Here is a 24,403-nt window from a genome sequence, read left to right on the forward strand (position 1 = left end):
TTAAAATAAAAAAAAAATTAAATTAAAAAGAAATAAAAAAGAACTTGGTTATTCAAGTGGACACGATAATTAAAATAATGAAAAAAATATATATAAAAATAAATAATAATAATACAGTTAGTATGAAAGAAAGACAAGCTGAAAATATGTACTCCTGGAGAAAAATTTAAGTGAACGAACATTTGAGTAGCTTAAACAAAAAATTAGGGGGAGGAGACATAAAAATGAGATCATCATAAATTAAGTAAAGTCTGATCTAAGTGAGGATATCGATTCAACCCAGGATGCCCAAGAGTTTTTAATTTTATCTTGTTCAAGTCTTACAGTAAAAGTGAGCTTCTCCATCACATAAATGTGGATAACCTCGAACCAATCTTCAACCTACATCTGTTGTCAACCACTTCCTTGTAAGGGCATTCTTACTGGCTATCAACATAATATTAAACATATACTTGTTTACAAATCCCTTAACAGTTTCTGGTCTCAAACCCAGGTACAGAGTCTCAAACTTGAATGGGATTACTACCTTTAACACCTTTTACATAAAGGTTTTAATTTGTTTCCAGTAGACCAGAAGTAAAGGGCACTGCCAAAACACATGAGCATGATTTGCCTTCTTTTCCCCACAGGACCTCCAGGATGTAATGTTATTGTTCAAGATAGTCTGTTGTGCTGGCGTTTAAAAAAATCTCATAATTCAATGCATAATCAGCCAAATTCCGCATATTTATGCGGGGGCTGCATTTTTTCAAATACGCCGCACTTTCGCCGCATAGATTGCCGATTTCCACGCAAAATATGCGGGGCTTGCATGATTTCATAATCCTCGCATTTTTGTTGCAAAAAAGTCACATATATTTTAGCAGAACGTTGAAAAATGTTGCGTTTACTTCACACAAGAGCAGCCATTTTCCCCTGTTGCCATGGGAACGTTATGAAGTGACGTTATGAAGTGACGTTATGAGTGACGTTATGAAGTGACGTAATTACGCAACGTGAACATCATCGAAAAGCTGCAAACCCTGCGATGAAGCCATGATGAAACCGCAGTTTTTGCAAGTTCCCCCAATTTCATCGCATAAAATTACATAAATATCCCGCATATTCCATCGCATTTTTTAAGAAAACGTGCTGCATAATCAAGGATTTTTGCCCGCAACAATCACAAAAAAACTCTGCATTTTTCTGAAAGGACTGGTTATACAATTTTGAGATATTCCTGCGACCTGGGTCTGACTTGTACCTCATTAAGAAGACCTTCAGAATACCTAAATTTGTCTTATCTATGTCTGCCTTTTTTTTTTATAATTTTCTCTGTATAATGTCTAAGTTGCAAAAACCTGTCTAGATCTAGAATCTACTCTAGATTTATTAAGCCATAATAGACTTTTAAATTCTGAAAATGTCTTAGTGCTCAATCGTTGTAGAGGTCACTATATTTTACCAGACCCATTTTTTAAATCTTGCGTCTGTTCTGATGGGTATGAAATCTGAATCATAAGCTATCCATCTCATCATAAGGTATGGCTCCTGGGACCTGGGATCTTTTAGCACCTGATACCAAATTTTGAGTGATGACATTAACCATTGGAATTGGAAACCCGCACACGTTTAATTTAGGCAGTATCACCTATCACAGCTTGAAGAGGAATATCAATGGATAGACTGCATTCTATTTCCTTCCACTTTGCTGTGTAGGATGGATTGCATATATCAACCAGAATGTTTATCTGTGCTGCTCTATCGTAATTTTTTTTATATTTAGGAGGGAGGGACCTCCATTTTCCTTGGATAGCTGAAGCGTCTAAAACCTTATTCGAGGTTTCTTCCCCTGCCAAATAAATCTAAAAATTACTCTATCCAGATCCTGGAATTGTCCATTTGAGAGTTCAGATGGGATGGTTTGAAACAAATATAAAAGTTCTGGAAGTACATTCATTCTAACTGCTTCCACCCTCTGTGCTGAACTCAGAAAGGGAATTATATTCCACCGAGACAAATCTGATTTGATATTGGAAATTAAAATATCGTAATTTACAGATATAATTTTGGCAAAATGTTTTGGAATCCCAATTTATTTTAAACTCATCTCAAGTTCCAATTTGTTTAATTCCTCTTGTCTAAGTTTTTTTTTTGAAGGGCCAACTTTGCTATAATTTTTCCTCTCATCACTGCTTTACATGCGTCCCACAGAATACTGGGAGAAACTTCTCCATTGTCATTCTCTTCCAAATATGTTAGAATGTCATTCTGCAAATCTAGCTGACATTCATTTCATTAAAGATATGAAGAACCAGATAAATGTAAATTCATATTTAACATTGTGGAATATAATACTACAGTGCTATCTGTTTGACGGACAAATGAAGGCATAATAAAACATGTACTATGTACAGTGCATAATCTATTGAATCATTTTACATGTGGTTGACAGAACAATCTCAATTTTAAGGTCTATTTAGAAACTGTTTTGGAAGCTTTCGAACACATCACATGATCTTGATCAGCAGATGGAGTTTGCTCTGTTGGAAATACTCTATAGCATAATAATAAATAAATAAATAACGATTGTCATCCATGTTGGCTTAAAAATTGATTTTCGAAGTACAAGGTGGACCTTGAGATTACATCTTGACATGTTCTGTCACCTGTTGTTTCTAAGGTCAAGAATGGGCTTAGAAACTCAACTTTTGAGCCAACATGGACAACAAATCTAGCGTCATAATCAGTGTGGTGGTTTTTCCAGTGCTTAACAGTACCTCCATACACTATTGGCTCTCCACTCTATGAACGCAGCTAATTCTACTTTATCTGCTCTATTGTATCAATGTGGGATCCATCCAAGAAACACTTATTCCAACTCACAGACTCTCGGAGTTGAAAGCGCTGTCGAAAGTGAGGATACAACAGGAAATGGCTAAAAATACGTGTATTTATGTGGGTGTACGTGTAGACAGTGTATGTTCAAGTGTGTCTGTGTCCTGTGGGTGTGGGAAATCAACACTTTCACTTAACTGCATAATCTCACAGCTCCAGGACGGAAAATAATTGTTAGAAGTAGATTTTTTTTTTTTTATTCAAAAGTTTGATATAAAGTGACGTCAAAACATTGTGTTCCCATTGTTACAGAAATTCTTCTGTTGAGGGCGGAGGTGGTTGGAAAACAACCATTTGGCAGTACAAACCTGGCTTCATTTAAATGGAGCGCTCCCTCTCTGCTGTTAAGAAGACAGTAAAGTTTGAAATCAGCTCATCCTCTGTGCCAAGAGGATTTCCTGTCAGTGGCCATAGATGGGTTTCTGCAAAGCCCGTCTACGGAATGCCGTTCCACTCCCTATTCAGCCCCATTGTACCAAATTTGGTTGCAGTTCCACCAGAGTTCCACTGGAGGTGATCGCGGTCCAGTCCTAAATGAATGGGACTCTATGGAGCTAGACGGCTAAATTTGTCTCTTTTGCCTGATTGTCATTGAGAAATCTCAGATTTGATTGTAGTTTTTGCAAGTTCAACATGGATTATAGGTCAAAAGTTGAATGAACGAGTACTTGTGTCCTTTCGATTTCTTACAGGTTGAGTTGTTGCCCATAACAGCATTCTGCTAATGAATGCTGATTGGTCAGTGAAGGACTGATTAGGATCGGAGATCCCGCTTGACGGCATCCAAAGCAGAACCAGAATGTCAGAGTGAATATTTTAGCGTGGTCTTTAAAACATTAGCAAACCTCTTTCTAGCACTTGTATTAACAGGGAGAGCCTAACCTGTCAGCTGTGTTGTCGATGCTTCGAGAGAACAAAGGAAGCGACTCAGAGCTTGCCGTAAAGCAGTATCTCTGGCAATGTGTATGACGTCATTGACATTTTAAAAGGCTTTTTAGAACAAAAATGCCACTTTAAAAAAATTGCTCAGGCTAGCTAGCGTTAGCAAATTACCTTCAAAGTTGCAAAGAAATGATGAAACGTAAAATGTGAAGCCTTTATTTAATTTGCTACATGGTGTTGTACTGGATGGCCGGACGACCCTCCGTATATCATTAACAGATACTTTAGGCAACTCCAGCAAACACCTTGTAAACTTCATCTCTGCCATCACAACAGTCTACTGTCACTGTCTAATGTTTTCTTCTGGTAACCAGAAATGTCCAAACATCCTTACGCCAATGCGTGCATAGAGCTGTGAAGTTTGCTGGTGTTCGTGCAAGCGTAGAACTGATCAGGCAGTGTCGTAAAACACGCCTGTAAGATCCGTTCTGTGCATGCGCATAATTCAGCGCATGCGCAGAACAGATCTTACAGGTGTTACGGATCGAGTACTAACAGTTTCCCACTGATGCCACTTTGAGTTGCATGTGCAGACAGGGGGCAGTAAACAGCAGTGGAGAGAACTACGATAAGGCGAGTTAAAGAGGATTCGTGGTGCAGTAAACTGCTGTGTGAAGTAAAGTGTTCAATATCCCAAGAGGGAGCATCCCTTTCAGCACACAGTACATAATTATATGCATCCAGTGATTTATAAGCACACAGGCTCTCTGGGCTAGATAGGTGTATACATTGGCCACTTGGAGTATCACTTACCCATTTTCAAGCACAGAAATTGAATTGGGCTGACTGGGCCGGTGCCCACGGGCCCACAGCTATATGGTTTTCAAATTAATACACCAACAGTGTGTTTGACTCCTGCTGATAAACTCCCATCCCCAAAGAAGAAATCAATAGGACCGTGCAAGTTATGCCAGCTACTGCACACTAATTAGCTACTCATTTTTTCTAATTCATGGAGTTTTAAAGCACACACTGGCCAGTCACAAATTGTATGGGTGAGTGTTTGTTTTACAAATTGCGACGTATAAGTAATAAATCTAACAACCTTGATGAATCAGGAGTGTCTCTGCTTCTTGTCTAAGAAATGTGTTGGATAATTAAAAAAACAAACAGCTGTTGTAGGACAGCTTTCTGTGTTATCTTTGTGATCATTTGCTCAGTGGAAGTATAGGATCGGTTGTTTAGAGTTTCAGTAGTGACAGCTGCCACTAAGTAGTAATTCAGGTTTCATAGATATGACCAACCTGATCTCACAGAATTCCGTGAAATGAACACGGCCCCTTAACTCAAAATCTGTGACAGTTTCACGGAATCGCCGAAAATTCCGTGACGGGCCCACGGATCCGATGCCTATGTAAGTCAATGACAGGCATCATCCGTGGTCTACGCACGGATTCCCTGATCACAGCACGATTCTTTTTGCCAGTTGGGCTGCGGCAGAGAAGCTGTATAGCTTTGCTATTATTGGTATTTTTAGCCCAATAACCGCTGTTTTAATCAACATTTATTCACCAGATCTTATCATGGTTTATTTGTATTTCTTTTAATGTTATTATTTCGGTCTATTTCGGCCAGGGAAGCTGGATTGCTTTGTTGTTTATTCATATTTTTAAAACTATAACGCTACATCTAGCAACATATATTTAGATGTTATCATAGTATACATTTTGTTATTTTAATAATATTATTTCGGTCTTATTACCGGTGAAATATTACAATATGCTGTAATACAGAACATTACGATATGATCCGAGCTACTGACACGCATTCAAAGCCGATATCCCACAATGCAATGCGGGCATTCATTCACAGAATCAGACAGCGATCAGCGGGTTTTTAACGCCAGTATCGCTTCAATGTACATATATACAATCAGTGGTTTAGTCATCAGCAACAACGCGTTGCTCAGCTTTGTTCCAGTAAGTTATGCACCGTAATAACATTTAAAAAAATCTGCGCAATACTCCGGAAGTGACGTGGTACGTGGATAAGAAGATAAAAAATACACAATATTCGTAATATTGATGTTTTTATCTAACGTTGTATTTGAGGATGTAAACAATGAAGATATTAGTAATAATAAAATACAGTTTCATGTATTTGTCTCATGTATTGTGACAACAAATCAAATCAGCTGAAGACTCCGGAAGTGACGTAGTAATTACCGCACGGCGTCTGTGAAAGCTTGCTGCACGTTGTAGCCTACGTGAGAATTTGTACAATAAATATACCAATAATAAAAAAATAGTGTTTTATGCTTATGTTTGACTTATTAGCATTTGTTTTGACTTGTTCTGTTGTTAAAAACCAAAAATAAACTACTTACAAAGAGAAGCATTTTTTATTTTATTTTCCATGCATCGTTATTTAAAAACGCAATTTTCTAATTTTGTGGTTGATGAATGTTAATAACAAAGACTAAAGGGAAAAGAAACATGAGCATATGTATGTGTGGGACTTACTTTGATTAACATCACACATTATTAGTTGTTTTAAATAAATGACTTTTTTTTAGTTCAATTTTTTATTAGCACCATTTATCATTCAGACATACAGAACAGATTTCACAATATGAACCTGGTAATATTGGATGGTGCACAGAACAGAGAAACACAAAATGAGCAAGTAACTGACTTTTTGAAATATCAATTTATGGTAGGCCTAACATATTAATTATTATATTCAGAAGATGATCCTCATATCAATCACCGTGGTTACAGCTTGTAACCACATAGCCTTCAAAATTAAGAAGGGACGAGTTTTAGGAAGCATTTCAGGAAATTAAAAGGATAAGCTGATTGTTGCTGAGGTTTTTGTTTACAGAGATGTAGCTTTGTTTGTGTACATATACAACATGTGTTTTGGCATTTTTTTTACAAACTGAGCAGTTGGTTGTGACATGGGTCGGCGGGTATCAGAGGTCATAAATGATGAACCAATAATCGGCTCTGCTCCTATAGGCACCTTGGTGTTCATGTGGACAACACCTGGCTGGAAGGCCCGTGTTCAAAGTGTGTGTTATCATTTAGAGCAGACACTCACGGTGAATCAGAGGGTTTATGTTATACAGGGCTGCATTACAGAGCATATTCATATGTCAGAAAGCATGACAATATCTAAAGACATCTCATTTAAAATGTGGTTGTCAGGTGACTGTCATGAAGGTTGTGGAGAGGAATAGAAATCAGTCTCTCCAGGCAAGCACAGAGAATATGGTCTGATCTTTATTCTCCATGCCAAGTAGCTCTTATCCTCTGCTGGCACCCCAATGTAAACAAAATATTTCTAAACTATAGGGCTTATTTGGACCTACCTCAATTAAAACTTTAAATAATGTTGCTTAAGGCTGGTTGTGGAATAGCTTCATGATATAATGCATATGGTTGTGTGTAGGTCTTGTCACTGTTTGTGAAAGATGAGCAATAGATTGTGGCTGATAATGTGCTTCAGTCTGGCTGCATATCACTTTGTTTTTTATTGTAATTATATGTCAGCTGTATGATAAAACAATATGTCAATTGTTATGTGTGAAGCATTTGAACTCAAGGCAGATATCCCTCTGGGGACAATAAAGTATCACCTGCAAAGTGGTCTCCATGATATAGTAAAAATTAAAACGTTGTCGTAGGACTATAGCAAAGACATCGTTGGAAACTTCTCAACCTGGACAGTAACATATGTCACTCTGAAGCGGATACATTACTCCTGCTTTGAAATATTGACCTCTGAACCTTGAACCCAGTCCATCTTTGAAGGCTTGTCATTTAGCAACAGAAGGAGCTACACACATAGGACCAGCTGTTATAGAAAGCTCTGGACCTCAGCTGTCATGTAGATATGGTCACCAAAGTTTACCCACTGTAAGCACTGTCAAATATGGTAATAAGCTATTTTCACCTATTCAACGATTATATTTTTAAAATCTGATGACACCAGTGTGTTCCCCATCCCCAAAGAACCCCAGGGCTCCAAATTCTACACTACCAACTTCTAATTATGAGAAATATACCAATATATTTAAACACTACAACTCCCACTATAGAGAGGCCCCAGAACCTGCTACAAAGCTTGTGCACTTGTAGTTCTTCCGGGGAGGGTGGGGGGACATGTTCGATTCCTGTGTTTCTGCTGTCTGCCGTGAATGGGCTTCATTCCATTTCAGATTGCTGCCGCCCGCCGGCCGGCCGAGCAAACAACACATGAGACAAATACATGAAACTGTATTTTATTATTATTAATATCTTCATTGTTTACATCCTCAAAAACAACGTTAGACAAAAACATTAATATTACGAATATTATGTATTTTTTATCTTCTTATCCGCCGAGCGGCATGTACCATGTCACTTCCGTATTAGCACACAGGAGTGTTGCGCAGATTTTTTTAAACGTTATTACGGTGCATAACTTACTGGAACAAAGCTGAGCAACGTGTTGTTGCTGATGACTAAACCACTGATTGTATATATGTACACTGAAGCGATACTGGCGCTAAAAACCCGCTGATCGCTGTCTGATTCTGTGAATGAATGCCCGCATTGCATTATGGGATATCGGCTTTGAATGCGTGTCAGTAGCTCGGATCATATCGTAATGTTCTGTATTACAGCATACTGTAATATTTCACAGGTAATAAGACCAAAATAATATTATTAAAATAACGAAATGTATACTATGATAACATCTAAATATATGTTGCTAGATGTAGCGTTATAGTTTTAAAAATATGAATAAACAACAAAGCAATCCAGCTTCCCTGGCCGAAATAGACCGAAATAATAACATTAAAAGAAATACAAATAAACCATGATAAGATCTGGTGAATAAATGTTGATTAAAACAGCGGTTATTGGGCTAAAAATACCAATTATAGCAAAGCTATACAGCTTCTCTGCCGCAGCCCAACTGGCAGAAAGAATCGTGCTGTGATCAGGGAATCCGTGCGTAGACCACGGATGATGCCTGTCATTGACTTACATAGGCATCGGATCCGTGGGCCCGTCAGGGAATTTTCGGCGATTCCGTGAAACTGTCACAGATTTTGAGTTAAGGGGCCGTGTTCATTTCACGGAATTCTGTGAGACCAGGTTGATATGACAGCATGATGGCTCTAGATGGAGAATGCCTCACTTTGTTTTGATTTTTCTAAGAGGAAAAAAGCTCACAAAGGCAGTGATTCACATGTGTACAGAGTCTCTTTGGATGGTTCCCTGCAGCTGGTGAGTAATGTTACTTATTAAATCCTGCCTTGCCACAGTTACATAAAAGTGAAACTTCCCATATATAGATTGGAGGCATCTAATACTATAGATGTTTCCACAGTCTGGCACATTTTGCTGGCAAACATTGGGACTTTGATTCAGACTCCTGTGTTCTTAATCTATCCTGGCCATTTGGTCTGGGAATCAGGTCATGTTTCATCATATGCATTGACTAATTCAAGCAGTCCAGTTTAGTGTTTACTTGTAATATATGCGGTTTGAGGGGGGGGGGGGGGTATGGAGGAATGCCATCCCCTTGTTAACAAAACTAGTACAGTGCCCGTTGAAAATGTGCCTGTTTGTAATGGGCCGATTACTTGGCCTGTGGTGTTGCTTCTTGTAGAATTCTTCAAAACAAAATTGTACCCCAAAATTACTTAAAGAAGGACCCCAAACCATTTAATATGCAACTCCACTGTACTGCCTACTACTGACTTACAGTGTACTTCTACATCAGAGGATGACATTGTACTACTACATTTACCTGACAGAGAACGTTGCAGATTCAGAATGTAATCACAAAATATCACAATGAAAATGTGGAGTAATCAGACATTAGCCTCATGGACTCATGGCAGTGTGCTACCCACCTGGCCCGTTGTGAGAGCTAATCAACACCTATCTGCGTTCATCAACCACCAGAAGCGGACTGTTTGTGTACAGAGAGAGAGAGAGAGAGAGAGAGAGAGAGAGAGAGAGACGGTGTTGTCTCATGTTGTATGATCGTTAACAAATTTAACATTTCAGCAGAGGTGTTAATTTCCATACAGGTTTAGTGGCTTGACGGTTAACGGTGAAGTAGGGGATTTGATTCGTGGGGGTATTTTGGCGACGGTAATGTTAGTAGTGCTGTAAATTAGCAGTAGACTTAATTAACCCAACCCAGGGTGATTCTGATGAAAACTGCTGTGTGTGCCCAGTTCAGCTCTAATATTTTCTCGCCTCTGTTTAGAAGTGGTGAATGTAGGCTACAGCTCACAGCAAGTTTATACTATATAGTGTCTGGCTTTTGTTTGATATTTAGTGTTGCCAAATGGCTTTTTATTGAGTTTATTCTTAGTGAAATATTAAACACTGAAAAGCGTAGGGCCTTTTTTTCGCCAACCTTATTCCACACAACAGTCACGATGTTCCTTTCAGCTATCTGCTCGTGCTCCAGGAAAGTGAAGAAAAGTTAGTTTGGTGTATCCAGCAATCATGTAGCTAACGTTGGAAGCAGGAAAAGAGTCAAAGGCGCACTTCTGTATGTAATTCTCTTAAATTTCTCAATTTCAGTTTTCCACTTTTGGATTTCTGAAAGAGGCCTGAAAAACTTCATAATGAGACTAAAATGTTGCAGTGTCCTATCATTATTTTGACACAGCAGAACTGGTATTGCCAGCATCCAACTGTGAGAGCTAAGCAGTTTGCCAAAACACAGCGATGACTGATGAGCTTACAATGGAAGCTTGATTTGTGTCCCCTGAAGAATGCAACATGCCAGGACACCATCCTGCAGTAAACACTTGTACAATGTCATCACACAGCACATGAATGCATCTATCACACCCACTCATCAGTCCAGCAGACTAACAACAACCATTAAACACATATTTCTTCAAAACGGGGACATGTAATAAAAGATGGAAAATAAAAGATCATTTTGAACCATCTTTGCCATTTTATTCAGCTATGGCAATTTAAAGTACAACTCTGCAGGGTTTTCACTACATTATCATCATGTTTTCAGTAGTAGGAGCACTTTAAATGTTTCATGTCATCTCCATTTTTCAATTTTATTTATTTTTAAGATCATGTTTTAAAGATACTTTCCTTTTCAAGGTTGACAAAACAGAGACATTCTGCAATAGTATTTTCTGTACTACATGATTTTCTTTTTGTGAGCCCATAATATGTAATGCTATACGTTCATTATGATTCTCTTTCAAACTGTTTCCACTACTCATACTTTATTAATATCCAGAGAAGAGGCTTGAAAGTTTGTTTTGAACATCATGCTAATTCTAGTACCAGAGAGATGCTTCGACTTTTATTTTTATTCATGACATTGTTGTTGAAAAGCCTCACTCTTACTGCTCTTCATCTGTAAAATAATTACAGAGATATTCCACATGTAGTGTGCACGTGCAGAGTTTACATCTCAAAAGCATTTTGTGATAAACTGTTTACAATCTGGATAGCTCATTACATGTGATTGTGTTGGGGAGTGATTAATTATGCCAGACTGTAAGACTTCTGTTTGTGTCACGTTGATGTATATTCTGTTTTTTTTGTATCCTAATGAACAGAAGAATTGTAAGCTCTGCACTCGCATTAACAACTGTGATTATGCCTCATCTCAAGGCTGCCACCATTTCTGTGGAGTGCAGATCATTTCAAGTCTGTGTGCCTTCACACAGGGGAGACATCCTTAATGTTTAATTTGGTAGGAAAACATTGTGGGTATAAGGGACATCTGTTTAAAGACCACCTATCAAAAACTCCAACACTCACTCCAAAAGTACAAGCAACCCTAAATGATGGACAATGTAGACTGAGGCATTGGTGCCATCTTTGCCTTAAAGAAATTGTTTGGAATTTTGGGAGATATGAGTATTTGCTTTCCTCCAGAGAGTTAGGTAAGAAGATCAATAGCACATCTGTACAGTAAATATGTAGCTTGGGCCAGCAGCTGGTTAACTTAGCTTACCACAGAGACTGGAAACAGGGAGAAATGGGTAGCCTGAATCTGTCCAAAGGTGACAAAGTCCACCTACCAGCACCTCTAAAGCTCACCAATTACAGTTTTTCTCGGTCGCTTTGGTACATTTCTCAGATCAGAATTGAAATTGTCAAAACTACTTGTTCAATCTTCACATCATTGTGTCACTTGTGCACATCAAAAAAGCACTTTCTCCTTTCTTTGAACAAGTTGCAAATGCTTTGGTACATCCATGCAAATGCTTATGTTCAATTCTCTGCGGTTTCTTACATTATCAATTGCTTATGTCATGTTGCTCAAAATGTATTATAATGGGTCTCTGTTGAATAGTCTCACCCCCCACAACATTTAGGCATTAGTTCATAGCATACGTCTTTACATGCAAAATGATTGAACAAGTTGTCATAATATGTCAAGCATATTTCTATACATTTCCATTAGACCTTTTTTCTAAATCTGTCCTGAATTGGTAAATTACTCCCAGGTGAATCTTGACTTTCTCTAACGAAGGTGCATCTCATGAACCATCAACTGGCAAGTATATACTATATATATATATATATATATATATATATAGCCGGAGCACAACACAATGTTACAATGAACGTCAGGAGATGTAGGAAGACTGCACTGTAATTCCTACAGCACTGCACTGTTTTCCCTAAGGAGATGTCCTATGTTCACATTTCTACTTTTGTTTTTTTGTTTTTTTTCTTTGTGCTATGCAGTGCTATCTTTTCCTTTCTGTATCGCAATGACATGGTCTGTCAACAAATTACAGTACAAACAGTAAAAACGTAAATGTAAATCTTGTCCGGTCTCTTGCAATTAAACTCCCACATACACTAAGGTGTAACCTACAATTTACAATAATTGTCATCAAAACTTTAGCCATAGTTTACATCAGAACATCCCTCCAGAGTACACTGTTATACTGACAACATGACTAAGCAATTTGACTGCAGAATGATTGTCTTATCCGTACACAGTGACACAAGGACTTGTCATTCTGATGGCACTGACATGTTCATTGACACAGATATTTACTTTTGAGAGATGAACTAAGGATTTTGAGCAAGAGACTGGCTTTTGCAGGTAATCCATGGTGTTTTGCTATTTGTACGAATTGTTTTGAGAAATGCACTTACTGTTTTGCAAATGTCGAGGATGATTCGAGAAATGTACCAAAGCAACTGAGAAAAACTGTAACACGTTATATCTTATTTTCATCTGTTCAAAAACAAAAGTTTAAAAATGACTAGTATTAGCTGTTTGACAGGAGTGTAAGTGCCACACTGGTTTTTGCCTAGTAACCGTTACCAGGCAACCAGTTACTGTTCCCAGATGAAATATAGGGAAATTGTTGGCTTTACACTTTGGTTTATGCAGATTTAGCGAACAGGATAGTTAAGGCCCCGATCAGAGTGCTTTTTAGCAGCCTGGGGCGGCTTTTTTAATTGTTTTTCTCCTCTATATGCCTCTCGATTTTGTAGGATCGCTTAAACTTGAGGGCGTTAAAAAAAACCCAACTCAGAGCAGAAAAGCACCAGACGTGATTTATGTTTTTTGCAAAGCCTAACTTTACTTTTAATATTATCAAAAAACAGAAATGTTCTCCCTTTGTCCTAAAATGGCCCTAAATCGATAATTAAGTATGTACTTGTTTTATGAATAAAGCAGTACACAAGTAGGGTTGAGTACCGTTTGGATCTTTACGATTCTGATGCTGAACCAGTACTTTTAAAACGATTCCGATTCCTAACCGATTCCTAAATCAATTCTTGAAAAACTGAAAAATTATATAAAAGAAAGGCTCTTTTATGGAGTTTTTTTTTTAAATTGAAAATTATTTCAATTTAACAATATATTAATGTTTTAAAGTACTTACATATATAATATGTAAACCTCTGTCACCTAACACATAACTACAATAATTTAATAAATTGGTATTCCAACCAGCTTCAAACTTTAGCAGTTCTTTTGCAGAAAAATGACCATATTTGCCTTCTCTGGCAAGATACTACACCTCTCCTAACTTATGCCATTTCCTGCACAGGAGAAAACTCTCTCAGATGGTGTCCAAGAGGCCTGTACACACAGGTAGGAGTTTGAAAGGGCAGACAATTTGGGGATTCTGTCCCGCCTCCCCCACCACCAGGCTACAGGGTCTTGTCCTGAACGATTGACTAGCAGAGCAAGTGTGATATGTTTACTAGCGATCACGTGCAGTCAGTGAATGGTTAATATGCTTTTACGTCCGTTTTGGTGAGCCCAGAGGGAAAATATGGCATTTTAAAAGCAGCCTACATTTACGCTAGCTAGCTAACGGTAGACTACAGAGAAAGTGTGATATTTTTACGTCCGTTTCAAAGCGTGTACAAAAAGCCGTCTATCAGCAGTGATTGTAGAGTGCATGTCGGAGAATAGTGCGGACATGCGCTTCACACCGCGAGCGGGCACGTGCGCCATTCGGCAGAAAAGGGAGAAAGAAAAAAAGAGTCTGCCGCTGTCCGGAGCGACAGAGGGAAAATATTTCAGTCAGAACCGAAATGAGGAACCAAAATTTGCGTTCAAATCCGGTCCGAATACTACCGTTTGCGTAGGAACCGGTTCCATAGTGGAACCGGGTTTCGGTACCCAACCCTATACACAAGTTGAAGCAACTGCGCATGGGTGTTTGACCAATCAGCGACAGTCATCATCATTTTTATCTACAAAAAGGGGCCCCTGCAGAAAAGATTTGGGAACCACTTCATTAACCCAATTCTACAACAATTTGTACTCTTCTGTCAAGGAATAGTTTGTCACGTTTTTGTCACGTAAATTGTAGAATTTGAATTGCCATAAAGTTTACATTTGTTTGTGTTGGATATATGTTGTGCAACACTACACTGACTTTGCATAGTGATTAGTGATAGGTTGTGCTCATTAAGAATTTGTTTCCGTTGTTTTGTTGTAGTCAATGAGCAGACTCTGCCTGTAAACCAAGTTATTGATGAAGCAGTGCCAGGTGAATCCCTGAGGACAGACAGGTAGAGCGATGCCCAGTGTTATTTAAAGAGCGATGCAGTATGCGAACAGTAAAAAAGTCAAATTTTATTACTGCTGATTGTGCTGTTCCCACCACTACCAAGCAAAAAAAGCCAGATGTTTATGATTATTCAATTAATTTAATAAAAAAAAACAGCACATTAAAAGACATTTTAGACAAAATTATGGGAATCATTTTAAATACCAAAAGGTACTGAACTAATTTATAATAATTTTTTGTCAGACACAAGTCAGGGAATCGAGAAGAATCAAAGAATCCACGCAGGAACGATGATTGTGCTGCATAATATTCAATAACAGAAAGCAGGTTAGACACCCAAAACATCAAAGCTATGGCAACCATGTATCTTTTGTAAACTTAAACGGGCCTGTCGAAATTCCCCTTGACTGCTAGTAGCAAAAATCATTCTTATTTGAGATGTAGTACATAAAATATACTTGCAGCAAGATATTAAAAGTATCTTGATCTGTTGCAAATAGTAGTATCACAAAGTATAACAAGTAAGCCCACAAAGCCCTCTCACTCTCTGAAGCTAGCCAAATTAGAAATGTGTTTGGCTGTAGAGTAGCAGCATAAGCTCAGCTGTTTAGATCTAATGATGATATAGAATACGACTAATAATAAAAAGTATTCAATACTTGTAGGGAAAATGTGAATGCATACGATTTGGAATATTTATAGTTTACTACTGCGGACAGCAACAAAGAATAACCAACTTAATTATTTTAGCTGCGTTTTTAAATTAAACCAATGTAACACATAAATATCAGTGCCATTTTTTTTTTTATTACTTATGGATTTGCGTAAACCTAACTCTAACCCAACCAGTCATACCTGTGATGACTGACCATGAACCCTGTCCCTAAGAACACTAAAGTAGGAAACACTATTCAATATGAAATATAATTTAAAATCAGCAGCAAGAAACAAAACACAATGATTTCTACCACACACTACACAAACTTGTTTTGTAACTCCTTGCTGCAGCAGAATGAAACGTCGGCATGACAGTATACTGTACTGTATGCAGAATGTGCAAGGTCAGACCATAAAGCCCGCCTTGTATACCTATATGAACATGATTCCAGGGCTCTGCCTGAACTAACGCAATGCTCCATATATCAAATAACTTATTGATTTTAATTTTTTTCAGAAAATGGACAGTGTCATGTACTTCTAATTTATTTTTAAGTTTGAGATAAGAGTAAATTGACTCAGTCTAGTCTTAGAGAAGTTGATATTTATGGTGCAAGGAAAATCCAGTGTAAGACACGTACAACCAGACAATAAAACAAAAATGTGTGACAGACTGAGGTTGCCAGGCTGATCATTTGAAACCCTGTGTCATGATGGCAAAGGCCAGCGATAGTTCTCTGCTTTGACCTTGGACCAGACGAGTGCTTTCCCTGTGGCGCTGATGTCGATACAAGGTCTGCGTGTTGGCCAGGGCTAAACACAACAGGGATTTAGAGGTCAGAATAAAATGTGATTTTCTAAAATGTGTCTTTATTATAAACCTTCAAGCTGCATTTCTACTACAGTGCTGAGCAGGTACCATGGGTGTGTAACATTGTTTTTGTAACATATTTTTTGGTACAAGCAGCTTTAAAGATTAAATCATAATCTAAAATTTTCCATTTCTCACAGAAATCCAGTGTTGACAGCAAGACATTTGGTAACTGAATGTGGAATGTTCTAAATTCACCTTTTTACAGTCTTTAAAGAGGTGCAATCTTTTAAAGTCATTACATTTTATTGTTAGATAGTGATGTGCTTTGGGAACTATTTGGCCAATTAGAGCTACATACAGAGTTACAAAGATGGATTCCTGAGGCATACTGTTGGCTAATTTAAGCCAGTGAAGACACTGAGCAGTCTAGACCAAAATAAAATGGAGAACAGTTGAAAGCAGAATGATTTCCCCTACAGCTTTTTCCGTTTAAAAAAAAGAAGGTCAATAGCATCTAAGATTGAAGAGAGCCAAGGGAACAAGAGTCATAAAAATGAATGTCCGAAAGTCTTTGGAAACAATTCTGTCAACAGTACATAACCAGAAAGCAGTTGAAAAGACGACACTGGGGGATTCTGGTGCAGCTTTCTCTCAAAACTATTTTTTAAATATTTTTTTTAATACAGAGAAATGAATTTAGTATTCACTACACCACACAAAATGTCTGCATAACATGATTTATGTAATACTTGAATATAGCTGACATTAAGAAGACATTATACCGTGTAGTTTAAGAACTACATCATCCTCCAGGAATTTCACAGGTCATTGAATTAACTGGCTCAGAGCATTTTTAACTAAAGTGGCACTATAGGAATGAATATGAATAGACAGTATCGGGAAATTGATGAATGGCTGATGTAACAGTGTTATTTATTTGGAGACATTTGTTAATAGCGTAATTGTAATTTGTAATCAGACATGTTTTGGATGTATTTCACCACCTCTGTTGCTGAGAATTGTATTGACAAGAAGAGAAATGAGGGTGTGACTGTCGACGAGTAGCATCATTTAACAGAGCCTCGGGCACAGTTTACTCTCCTCTTCCAGTAAGATGCCTCTTCTGCAACTCTGACTGCTTGCTGTTTCATTATGATGAGGCCTTGGGCTAAACGTAGCCAAGCATATCAAATATCCTGGAAGCACATACTAAATAAATCATTTTATTCATTCCATTAGTGGTGGATGTGCATCCCTTGTAAACCATCTTGTGACCATACTGAAAAACAAAAAGCTGTTGTGCCTCTGCCTGCCGTCGCTGCGGCCGAGATCAAGACAAAAACACATCAAATGTTTCTGCAAATCACAACTGTTCCATTCATTTAGGTTTCATGCCTTTCTTGGCATGCTATGCCCATGGTCAGTGTATGTTCCCTGTGTGTCTGTCTAATTTGTCAGACTTTTCTGACTTTGCTTGTGCCAAGAGTTGAATGAAAACACAGTAAATTATCAATGTCCTGAACACACAGCAGGGAAAGAGTCAGAGACACGGTGCTGTGCAGATGTTTCCCTACTTAGTTTTGTGTTAGTCTTGATAGAAGAGTCAAAATGGAGGGGAAAGTTGTGAAAGCTTTGGCAGAGTGAGAGGGTCAGGTACAGTGAGACAAGGCCTAATCCTGAGGCAGGTCGAGTTGACTCAGTTCCCTGTTAGTGCATGTTCAGGAAGGTTCTTGCAGTGGGGTGGATGGGGGTTCCAACACAACAGGGGGACATGGCCAAGCAGAGGTGACACCCTCTTTAGCTGAGGGTCACCTATAAAGAGGTCTAGCAGCAGATGTTACAGGTGACACGCCAAGTCTGGCAGCAGATGGTAAGCACTGTCGTGGTTGGCCCGAACTGACTGACCGACACTGAAGGCCCTGGCTGTCTTCTCCTGGAGACTGTGAGAGCTGTGACTGCAAGAGACAGCAGGTAGGAGGGGAAAGATGGTTGGGCTGTAGTATGCTATCTTTGTCTACTTATCCTCTCCAGCAGTAGTGAACAAAATGAAGTTTGTTTTGATGTGATCTGCAGACTTTTTAGCTCTTTAACAATAACAGTGGGCAAGTACCTTGAAGGAGGACAGTCTCCATTAGTTATTGATTGGCTTTATGTAGATGTATCCTCATTTTAAACACAATTTTACATTTTTCAAAAATGTAGAATGTAATGAATAATGAATCAGACTTATACGTCCTTGCTTCTTATGAATATGGGGAATATGTTTTTATAACTCACCCGTTTAAATTATATTCAGGCTGGATGGTGCAGTGCCAAGGGGGGTCACAGTGACACTGTAAAGGTCATGTAAGACCATCTCACCTTTTTTCCATCTGAATTTTAATTAGATTTTGTTAACAGCACCATTTTGCAGTAATTATTTATCACAGATGTAATTATGCAGTCCATCACATTAGCCACTATCCATCTTGAATAATGGACTTTGGAAAAAAAATAATTCAAGGACATCAACTCAAGACAAGAATCAAGAAGCAGCCTTTTCTCCCTTTTTTTGATATTACAATGAGTTTCAGGTTCACTGATCACAGCACAATATGAAAGATAAATGTGACTGCATTAAACACTCAAATTATCAATTTCTCCATGCCAGTTATACCCATTTAATATTATTTTATATGTAATTATATGTAATTTATATTACATGTACAGTATCACTTGAGTTTTAATCTATGATGTGAGAAGTGTAGAGTGATTGTAGACCTTAAAATAAACGTTATTAATTAACTTACAAATTGTTACATTGCTTCCTCCTGCTGACAAGCTTTCACCTTCTCACTGCATACATAGTGTCTTCTGTGTGAATGAAGTTACACAAAGAGGTACTCTTTCATTTAACTGCAGCAGCTTCTGACGACTGTATTGGTCGATTATGCAAGCAGCTCATAATGACCCACAATTAATAATGTTTCTTGTTAGGCGGCAACCTCTCGTGGCTGTAGTAATGATCGGGAGAGCGAACGAAGAAGTGAGCTGACACTATAAGAAAAGGTTAAAAGCAAAAAGTATAAGCGCGCCTAGTTCCGCATAAGGAGGCAGGTTAGGGTGGTGGATGGGTCACACAAGCACAGGACTTTCACTCAGGAGACCAGGGTCGGTGTTCCGTGTAAAACCAAAAGTCAACTGTCATTTTGAAATTGACCAAGTTTTAGTCCGTGACACAATGACGTCTGTGTCATCTTGTGTGTACTTCCTTGTTTTAGTAGTTTTACATGACTTATTTTAAGCCAATCCCTGATGTTTTACTAACCCTAACTAAGTATTTTTGTTGCCTAACCTTATCTAGTTCTATTTCACAATTACGTGTTTAAAACTGGCCCGGTACGTTAAATAGAAAGGTCATATGATTACGTCACATTATTAAACATCCAACGTGTGGCAGTAAAGAACGGTTGTATGTGTCACTGTGGGAGCCTTTGGAAATCCACCTACAGTATAATGTTGTTTAGATATGAGGATGTGTTGGGCTTATTGTATGCCGTCTTGTGTATAGAAAGGTAAAACCTAAAAAAAACTAATAAAGATTATTAGAAATATACAGTAGCACACAAAACCCTAAAGAAACCATGAGAAGATGACAAATGTAAATATTATACATGCAATTCTGTTACGTGTACAAGGAGAAATTATAGTGAAAGACAAACAAAATAGATAATATTAAACATAGTTTTTACACAGACAACACACTTTTTCTAACCTAGTTGTTTTGATGCCTAAACTTAACTGTCCTGTTGATGCATGACAGTCACCTTTTTGTAGCTAAACTTAACTATCACGGCCGCTGTCACGACCGTCACCTCACAGTGACCGGTACCCATCCCACAGTCACCTTTTGTTGGCTAAACTTTACGTAACCAGTCGGCTAAACTTAACTGTCACGTGACCGGTCGCCATCACCTGACTGATTGGTGGTCACCGTTATTTCGTAAGATATCATACAATTTTTTTTTTGCATACATTTTCGTATATTATACAAACCCGTTCATGTGAATGTGCGTTCATGAGAATGCGTAGTATGGAGATACTGTAGGAAAACATCAAAACTCTTCCTCCCTGGTGTATTTTCATATTGTGCAGATTGGGAAGGTTTCCTTTATGCAGGTGTTGAATAGGCCGGGGCTTGCACAGGTATTTGTCTACTCTCTGGCAGGGCCAAGGGATTAGAGAGGGAAGCACTGTGTTGCCATGGTTTCCAGTTCAGCTCTGCCTGCCTCCAACACCAAGGATAGTTGTTCTTTGCTGGCCATCAGTATCACACAAATTGTAAGTGGGAGAGCTGAAGATAAACAAAAAGATCCTTATACAATAGAAAGATGGGTTGTAAGTCATTATATACAGTATATGTGGGCCTTAAGGCTGTCTACACTAATATCTTTTATTTAAAAAAAAACTAATGTGTGAACATTGGGGATATTCTTTATGAAATGCCAGCTGTCATGTTTACTGAAATCTAATATAACAATCATATCCAGAATACCTTGATTGGACTTAAAAGGCTAAAACCAAATAAATCAAAAGCAACCTTTTGCCTAAAAGAATCTCTCAATGCATGTCTGAATCTACTGACTGTGTAGTACCAATACTCGTTGCAGATCTGTAACAAAACAATTTATGTTTCATTCTCATACAACAAATGATTACACACAGTATTAATTAAGTTAAATGACCATACATTTCTTTGTATAGATATTTTTTAAATGTGCAGATTCTTTTTTTCCATATTATTGTGAATTGAATACCTATACTTTTTTAGCATTTCAAAGAAAATAAGACATTTTAAATAGATAACAAACCTGATCAAACCACACACTTACGGGACAACCCGCTGTACCTGTTGAGCCCCAGCCACACCACTTGTCAGCTTTGATTAAACCATAAAATATAAAACATCTCCAAATAGTTTGAGGGAAAAAACGAATATGAATTGTAATTAGTTGCAGGACTGGTGGACATAGCTTTGATGAGATTTTCATTTAATGCCCTTGGTGCAGCCAATTTGCCTAACCCGCCCTCATACAGTACCTAAATGACAGAATAGGGCGATTGCCAATGACTCCAAAAACGACACATAGAATCGTTCCATTTAACATTGTGAAACAACTGCATGATGACTGTTTTAAACATGTGACTGCGGTGGCAGTTTTCATCACGTGATCATTCTATGTAATGTTGTAAAACAGAAGTAGTTAGGTTTAGCAACAAAAAAAACGTGGTTATGGTAAGTAAAAGATGTATTGGCTTTAAAGGAGTCACGGACGTAATGAGTCACGGATGTAAATACATCACAGGCTTACGTCCGTTACAAAGTCAGTTAATTGAATAAGTGAGTCTTGACTTTTGGTTTCACACGGGACCCAAACTCCAGTCTCCTGGGATAAACTCCAAAACTCCCATCCTTGCACGGAGTTTTGCGCTCTAACTCCATCACCTTACTTCCTTGTTTGCAAATTGGACAATAACCTAGTATAATTCATACAGTGTAAAATTCATACAGTGATAGAAACAGACACATTGTAAATGCCATACCATGTAATGCCTGGTTATTTATGACTCTTTATCTCTGGATTTTCTGTTTGCTGTTGAATTTGGAAGATTAGCCATGGATCATGAGTGTAAGATAGCATCAGTTACATGTAGAAAAACGTGAGAATGATTATCATGAACTTCAAGGGCCTGATTTTCATGAACCACTGGTGCAAAGCAAAGTCAACAGCACAAAGCAAACAGAGAGCGGTGAGTGTCTTTGTTATTTTTACACCTGTGCAGTGCCAGCAGTTAAGAGGTTGGATTAGGAGAAAAAAATGTATCAATAAGGAGTTTTCTTTTACTTTTTTAATGGATGAGGTCAGTGTTTCTTCTAATAGGAAACTCTCTACAAATACGGAAAACATTCTAGAATACGGAGAGTCATGTGGACCAAAATAAACTGCCAAGAGCAGTTGGCTTTACCTTTTAAACTTGATTTAAAGTTACTACAAGGAGTTTTAAAGTGGTTATGATTCAATAGCGACTGAGATGTGTGTCACTGTGTTCTACTCCTAATGATGAATATCTTACAACTTTGTGCTGAAATTCAATTCACAAAATAGCTATAGGATCGGTACTAATCCCAACACAGTCTCACTCCCTACTCGTCAAATGTCTGACACATGGTAAAGGACCCCTGGCGTTAAGTTTTAACGAAAGACGGGTACCTGTTGCGTTATTTTTTGACGTGGGGGTCCGTCAGATAGACATAGACATTCAATGTTAATCCCTCACCGTCGGATATAGACGAAAGGAAAAACACGCCCCCCCTTAACTCGAAATCTGTGACAGTTTTATCACTGGTATTTTTAACCCAATAACAGCTGTTTTAATCAACAGCTTTTCACGAGATCTTATCATGGTTTATATTTCTTTTAATGTTATTATTTCGGTCTATTTCAGCCAGGGAAGCTGGGTTGCTTTTTTGTTTATTTATAACTATAATCTATCAACATTTATTTAGATGTTATCATGGTATTCATTTCTTTATTTTAATAAGATTATTTCGGTCTTATTACCGGTGAAATATTACAGTATGCTGTAATACAGAACATTACGATATGATCCGAGCTAGACGCATTCAAAGCCGATATCCCACAATGCAATGCGGGCATTCATTCACAGAATCGGACAGCGATCAGTGGGTCTTTATCGACAGTATTGCTTCAATGTACATATATATAGTCAGTGGTTTTGTCACCAGCAACAACACGTTGCTCAGCTTTGTTCCAGTAAGTTATGCATCGTAATAACGTTTAAAAAAAATTTGCGGAATTGACGTAGTAATTACCCCTCCTTGTCTGTGAAAAAATGTTGTACGTTGTATGTGAGAATTTACACAATAAAATACCAATAATGAAAAAATTGTGTTTTATGCTAAGCACTTTGATTTACTATATATATACTATATAAAAAACCTACAGTTGAGTGTTTAGAAATACAGCCTGATGGCTTGTTTGACTAATTTGCATTTGTTTTGACTTGTAGCCTACTGTTGTGAAAAACAAAAAATAAACTATAGACCCTTTGCATGTGACGTCACGCTCCACTCGCGCAAATTATGAACGCCATGACGGACAGCGGAAGAGCTATGCTGTAGACGGATGGCAAGCTAAACGCGTACATTTTTGTTTGTGTTTGTGTTCTCACATTCACAATCTGCAGAGTAATCCTCACCAACACAAGCATATGTATGTATTGCCTTTCTGTTTTAAATGAGTGATAAATAAAATTATCCTCAACCAGTTAGCTGCCGTGCTAACCAGCTGTTCCTGCTAACAGGACCAACCGATGATGACCCACATAACTAGCTAACATCGGTTATTCACTGACCTAGCTACAAGCTAAAGGGAACAAGGCAAAGCCATTCCCTTGATCATTTAACTTAACACACATACAAAAAATATTGGTTAAATTAAAGATAACATGGCACGGAAACTTGCTTCAAAAAGGCCAAAAAAACGAGTTAATTGCGGGTAACCCTAACCCCACGACACCTTGTTATTCAATAGAAAAAGCCATAAATACAGTTTATTTAGTGTTATGTATTTCAAACTGATTGAAACTATGAAACTTTCCGCTCGTCTACTACTGTTCAGCCTGTGCTTCCGCTGTCCGTCATGGCGTCGTCACGTGGTCATGGTCACGTGTTTGCAAAAGGTCTATATACAAAGAGAAGCATTTTTCTTATTTTATTTTCCATGCATAGTTATTTAAAAACGCAATTTTCAAATTTTGCAGTTACAAAAAAAACATGAGCATATTTATGTGTGGGACTTAGTTTGATTTAAAATCACATTTCATTATTAGTTGTTTTAAATAAATCACTTTTTTGAAATATCAATTTATGGTAGGCCTAACATATTAATTATTAAATTCAGAAGATGATCCTCATATCAATCACCATGGTTACAAATTGTAGCCATCCTAACCTTTGTAGCCTTTACTGAGAGACTACCTTTTCAAAATTAAGAAGGGACTAGTTTTAGGAAGCACTTTCAGGAAATTAAAAGCATAAGTAGATTGTTGCCGAGGTT

Source organism: Sander vitreus, chromosome 15 (assembly GCF_031162955.1).
Source record: "Sander vitreus isolate 19-12246 chromosome 15, sanVit1, whole genome shotgun sequence".
NCBI lineage: Eukaryota > Metazoa > Chordata > Actinopteri > Perciformes > Percidae > Sander > Sander vitreus.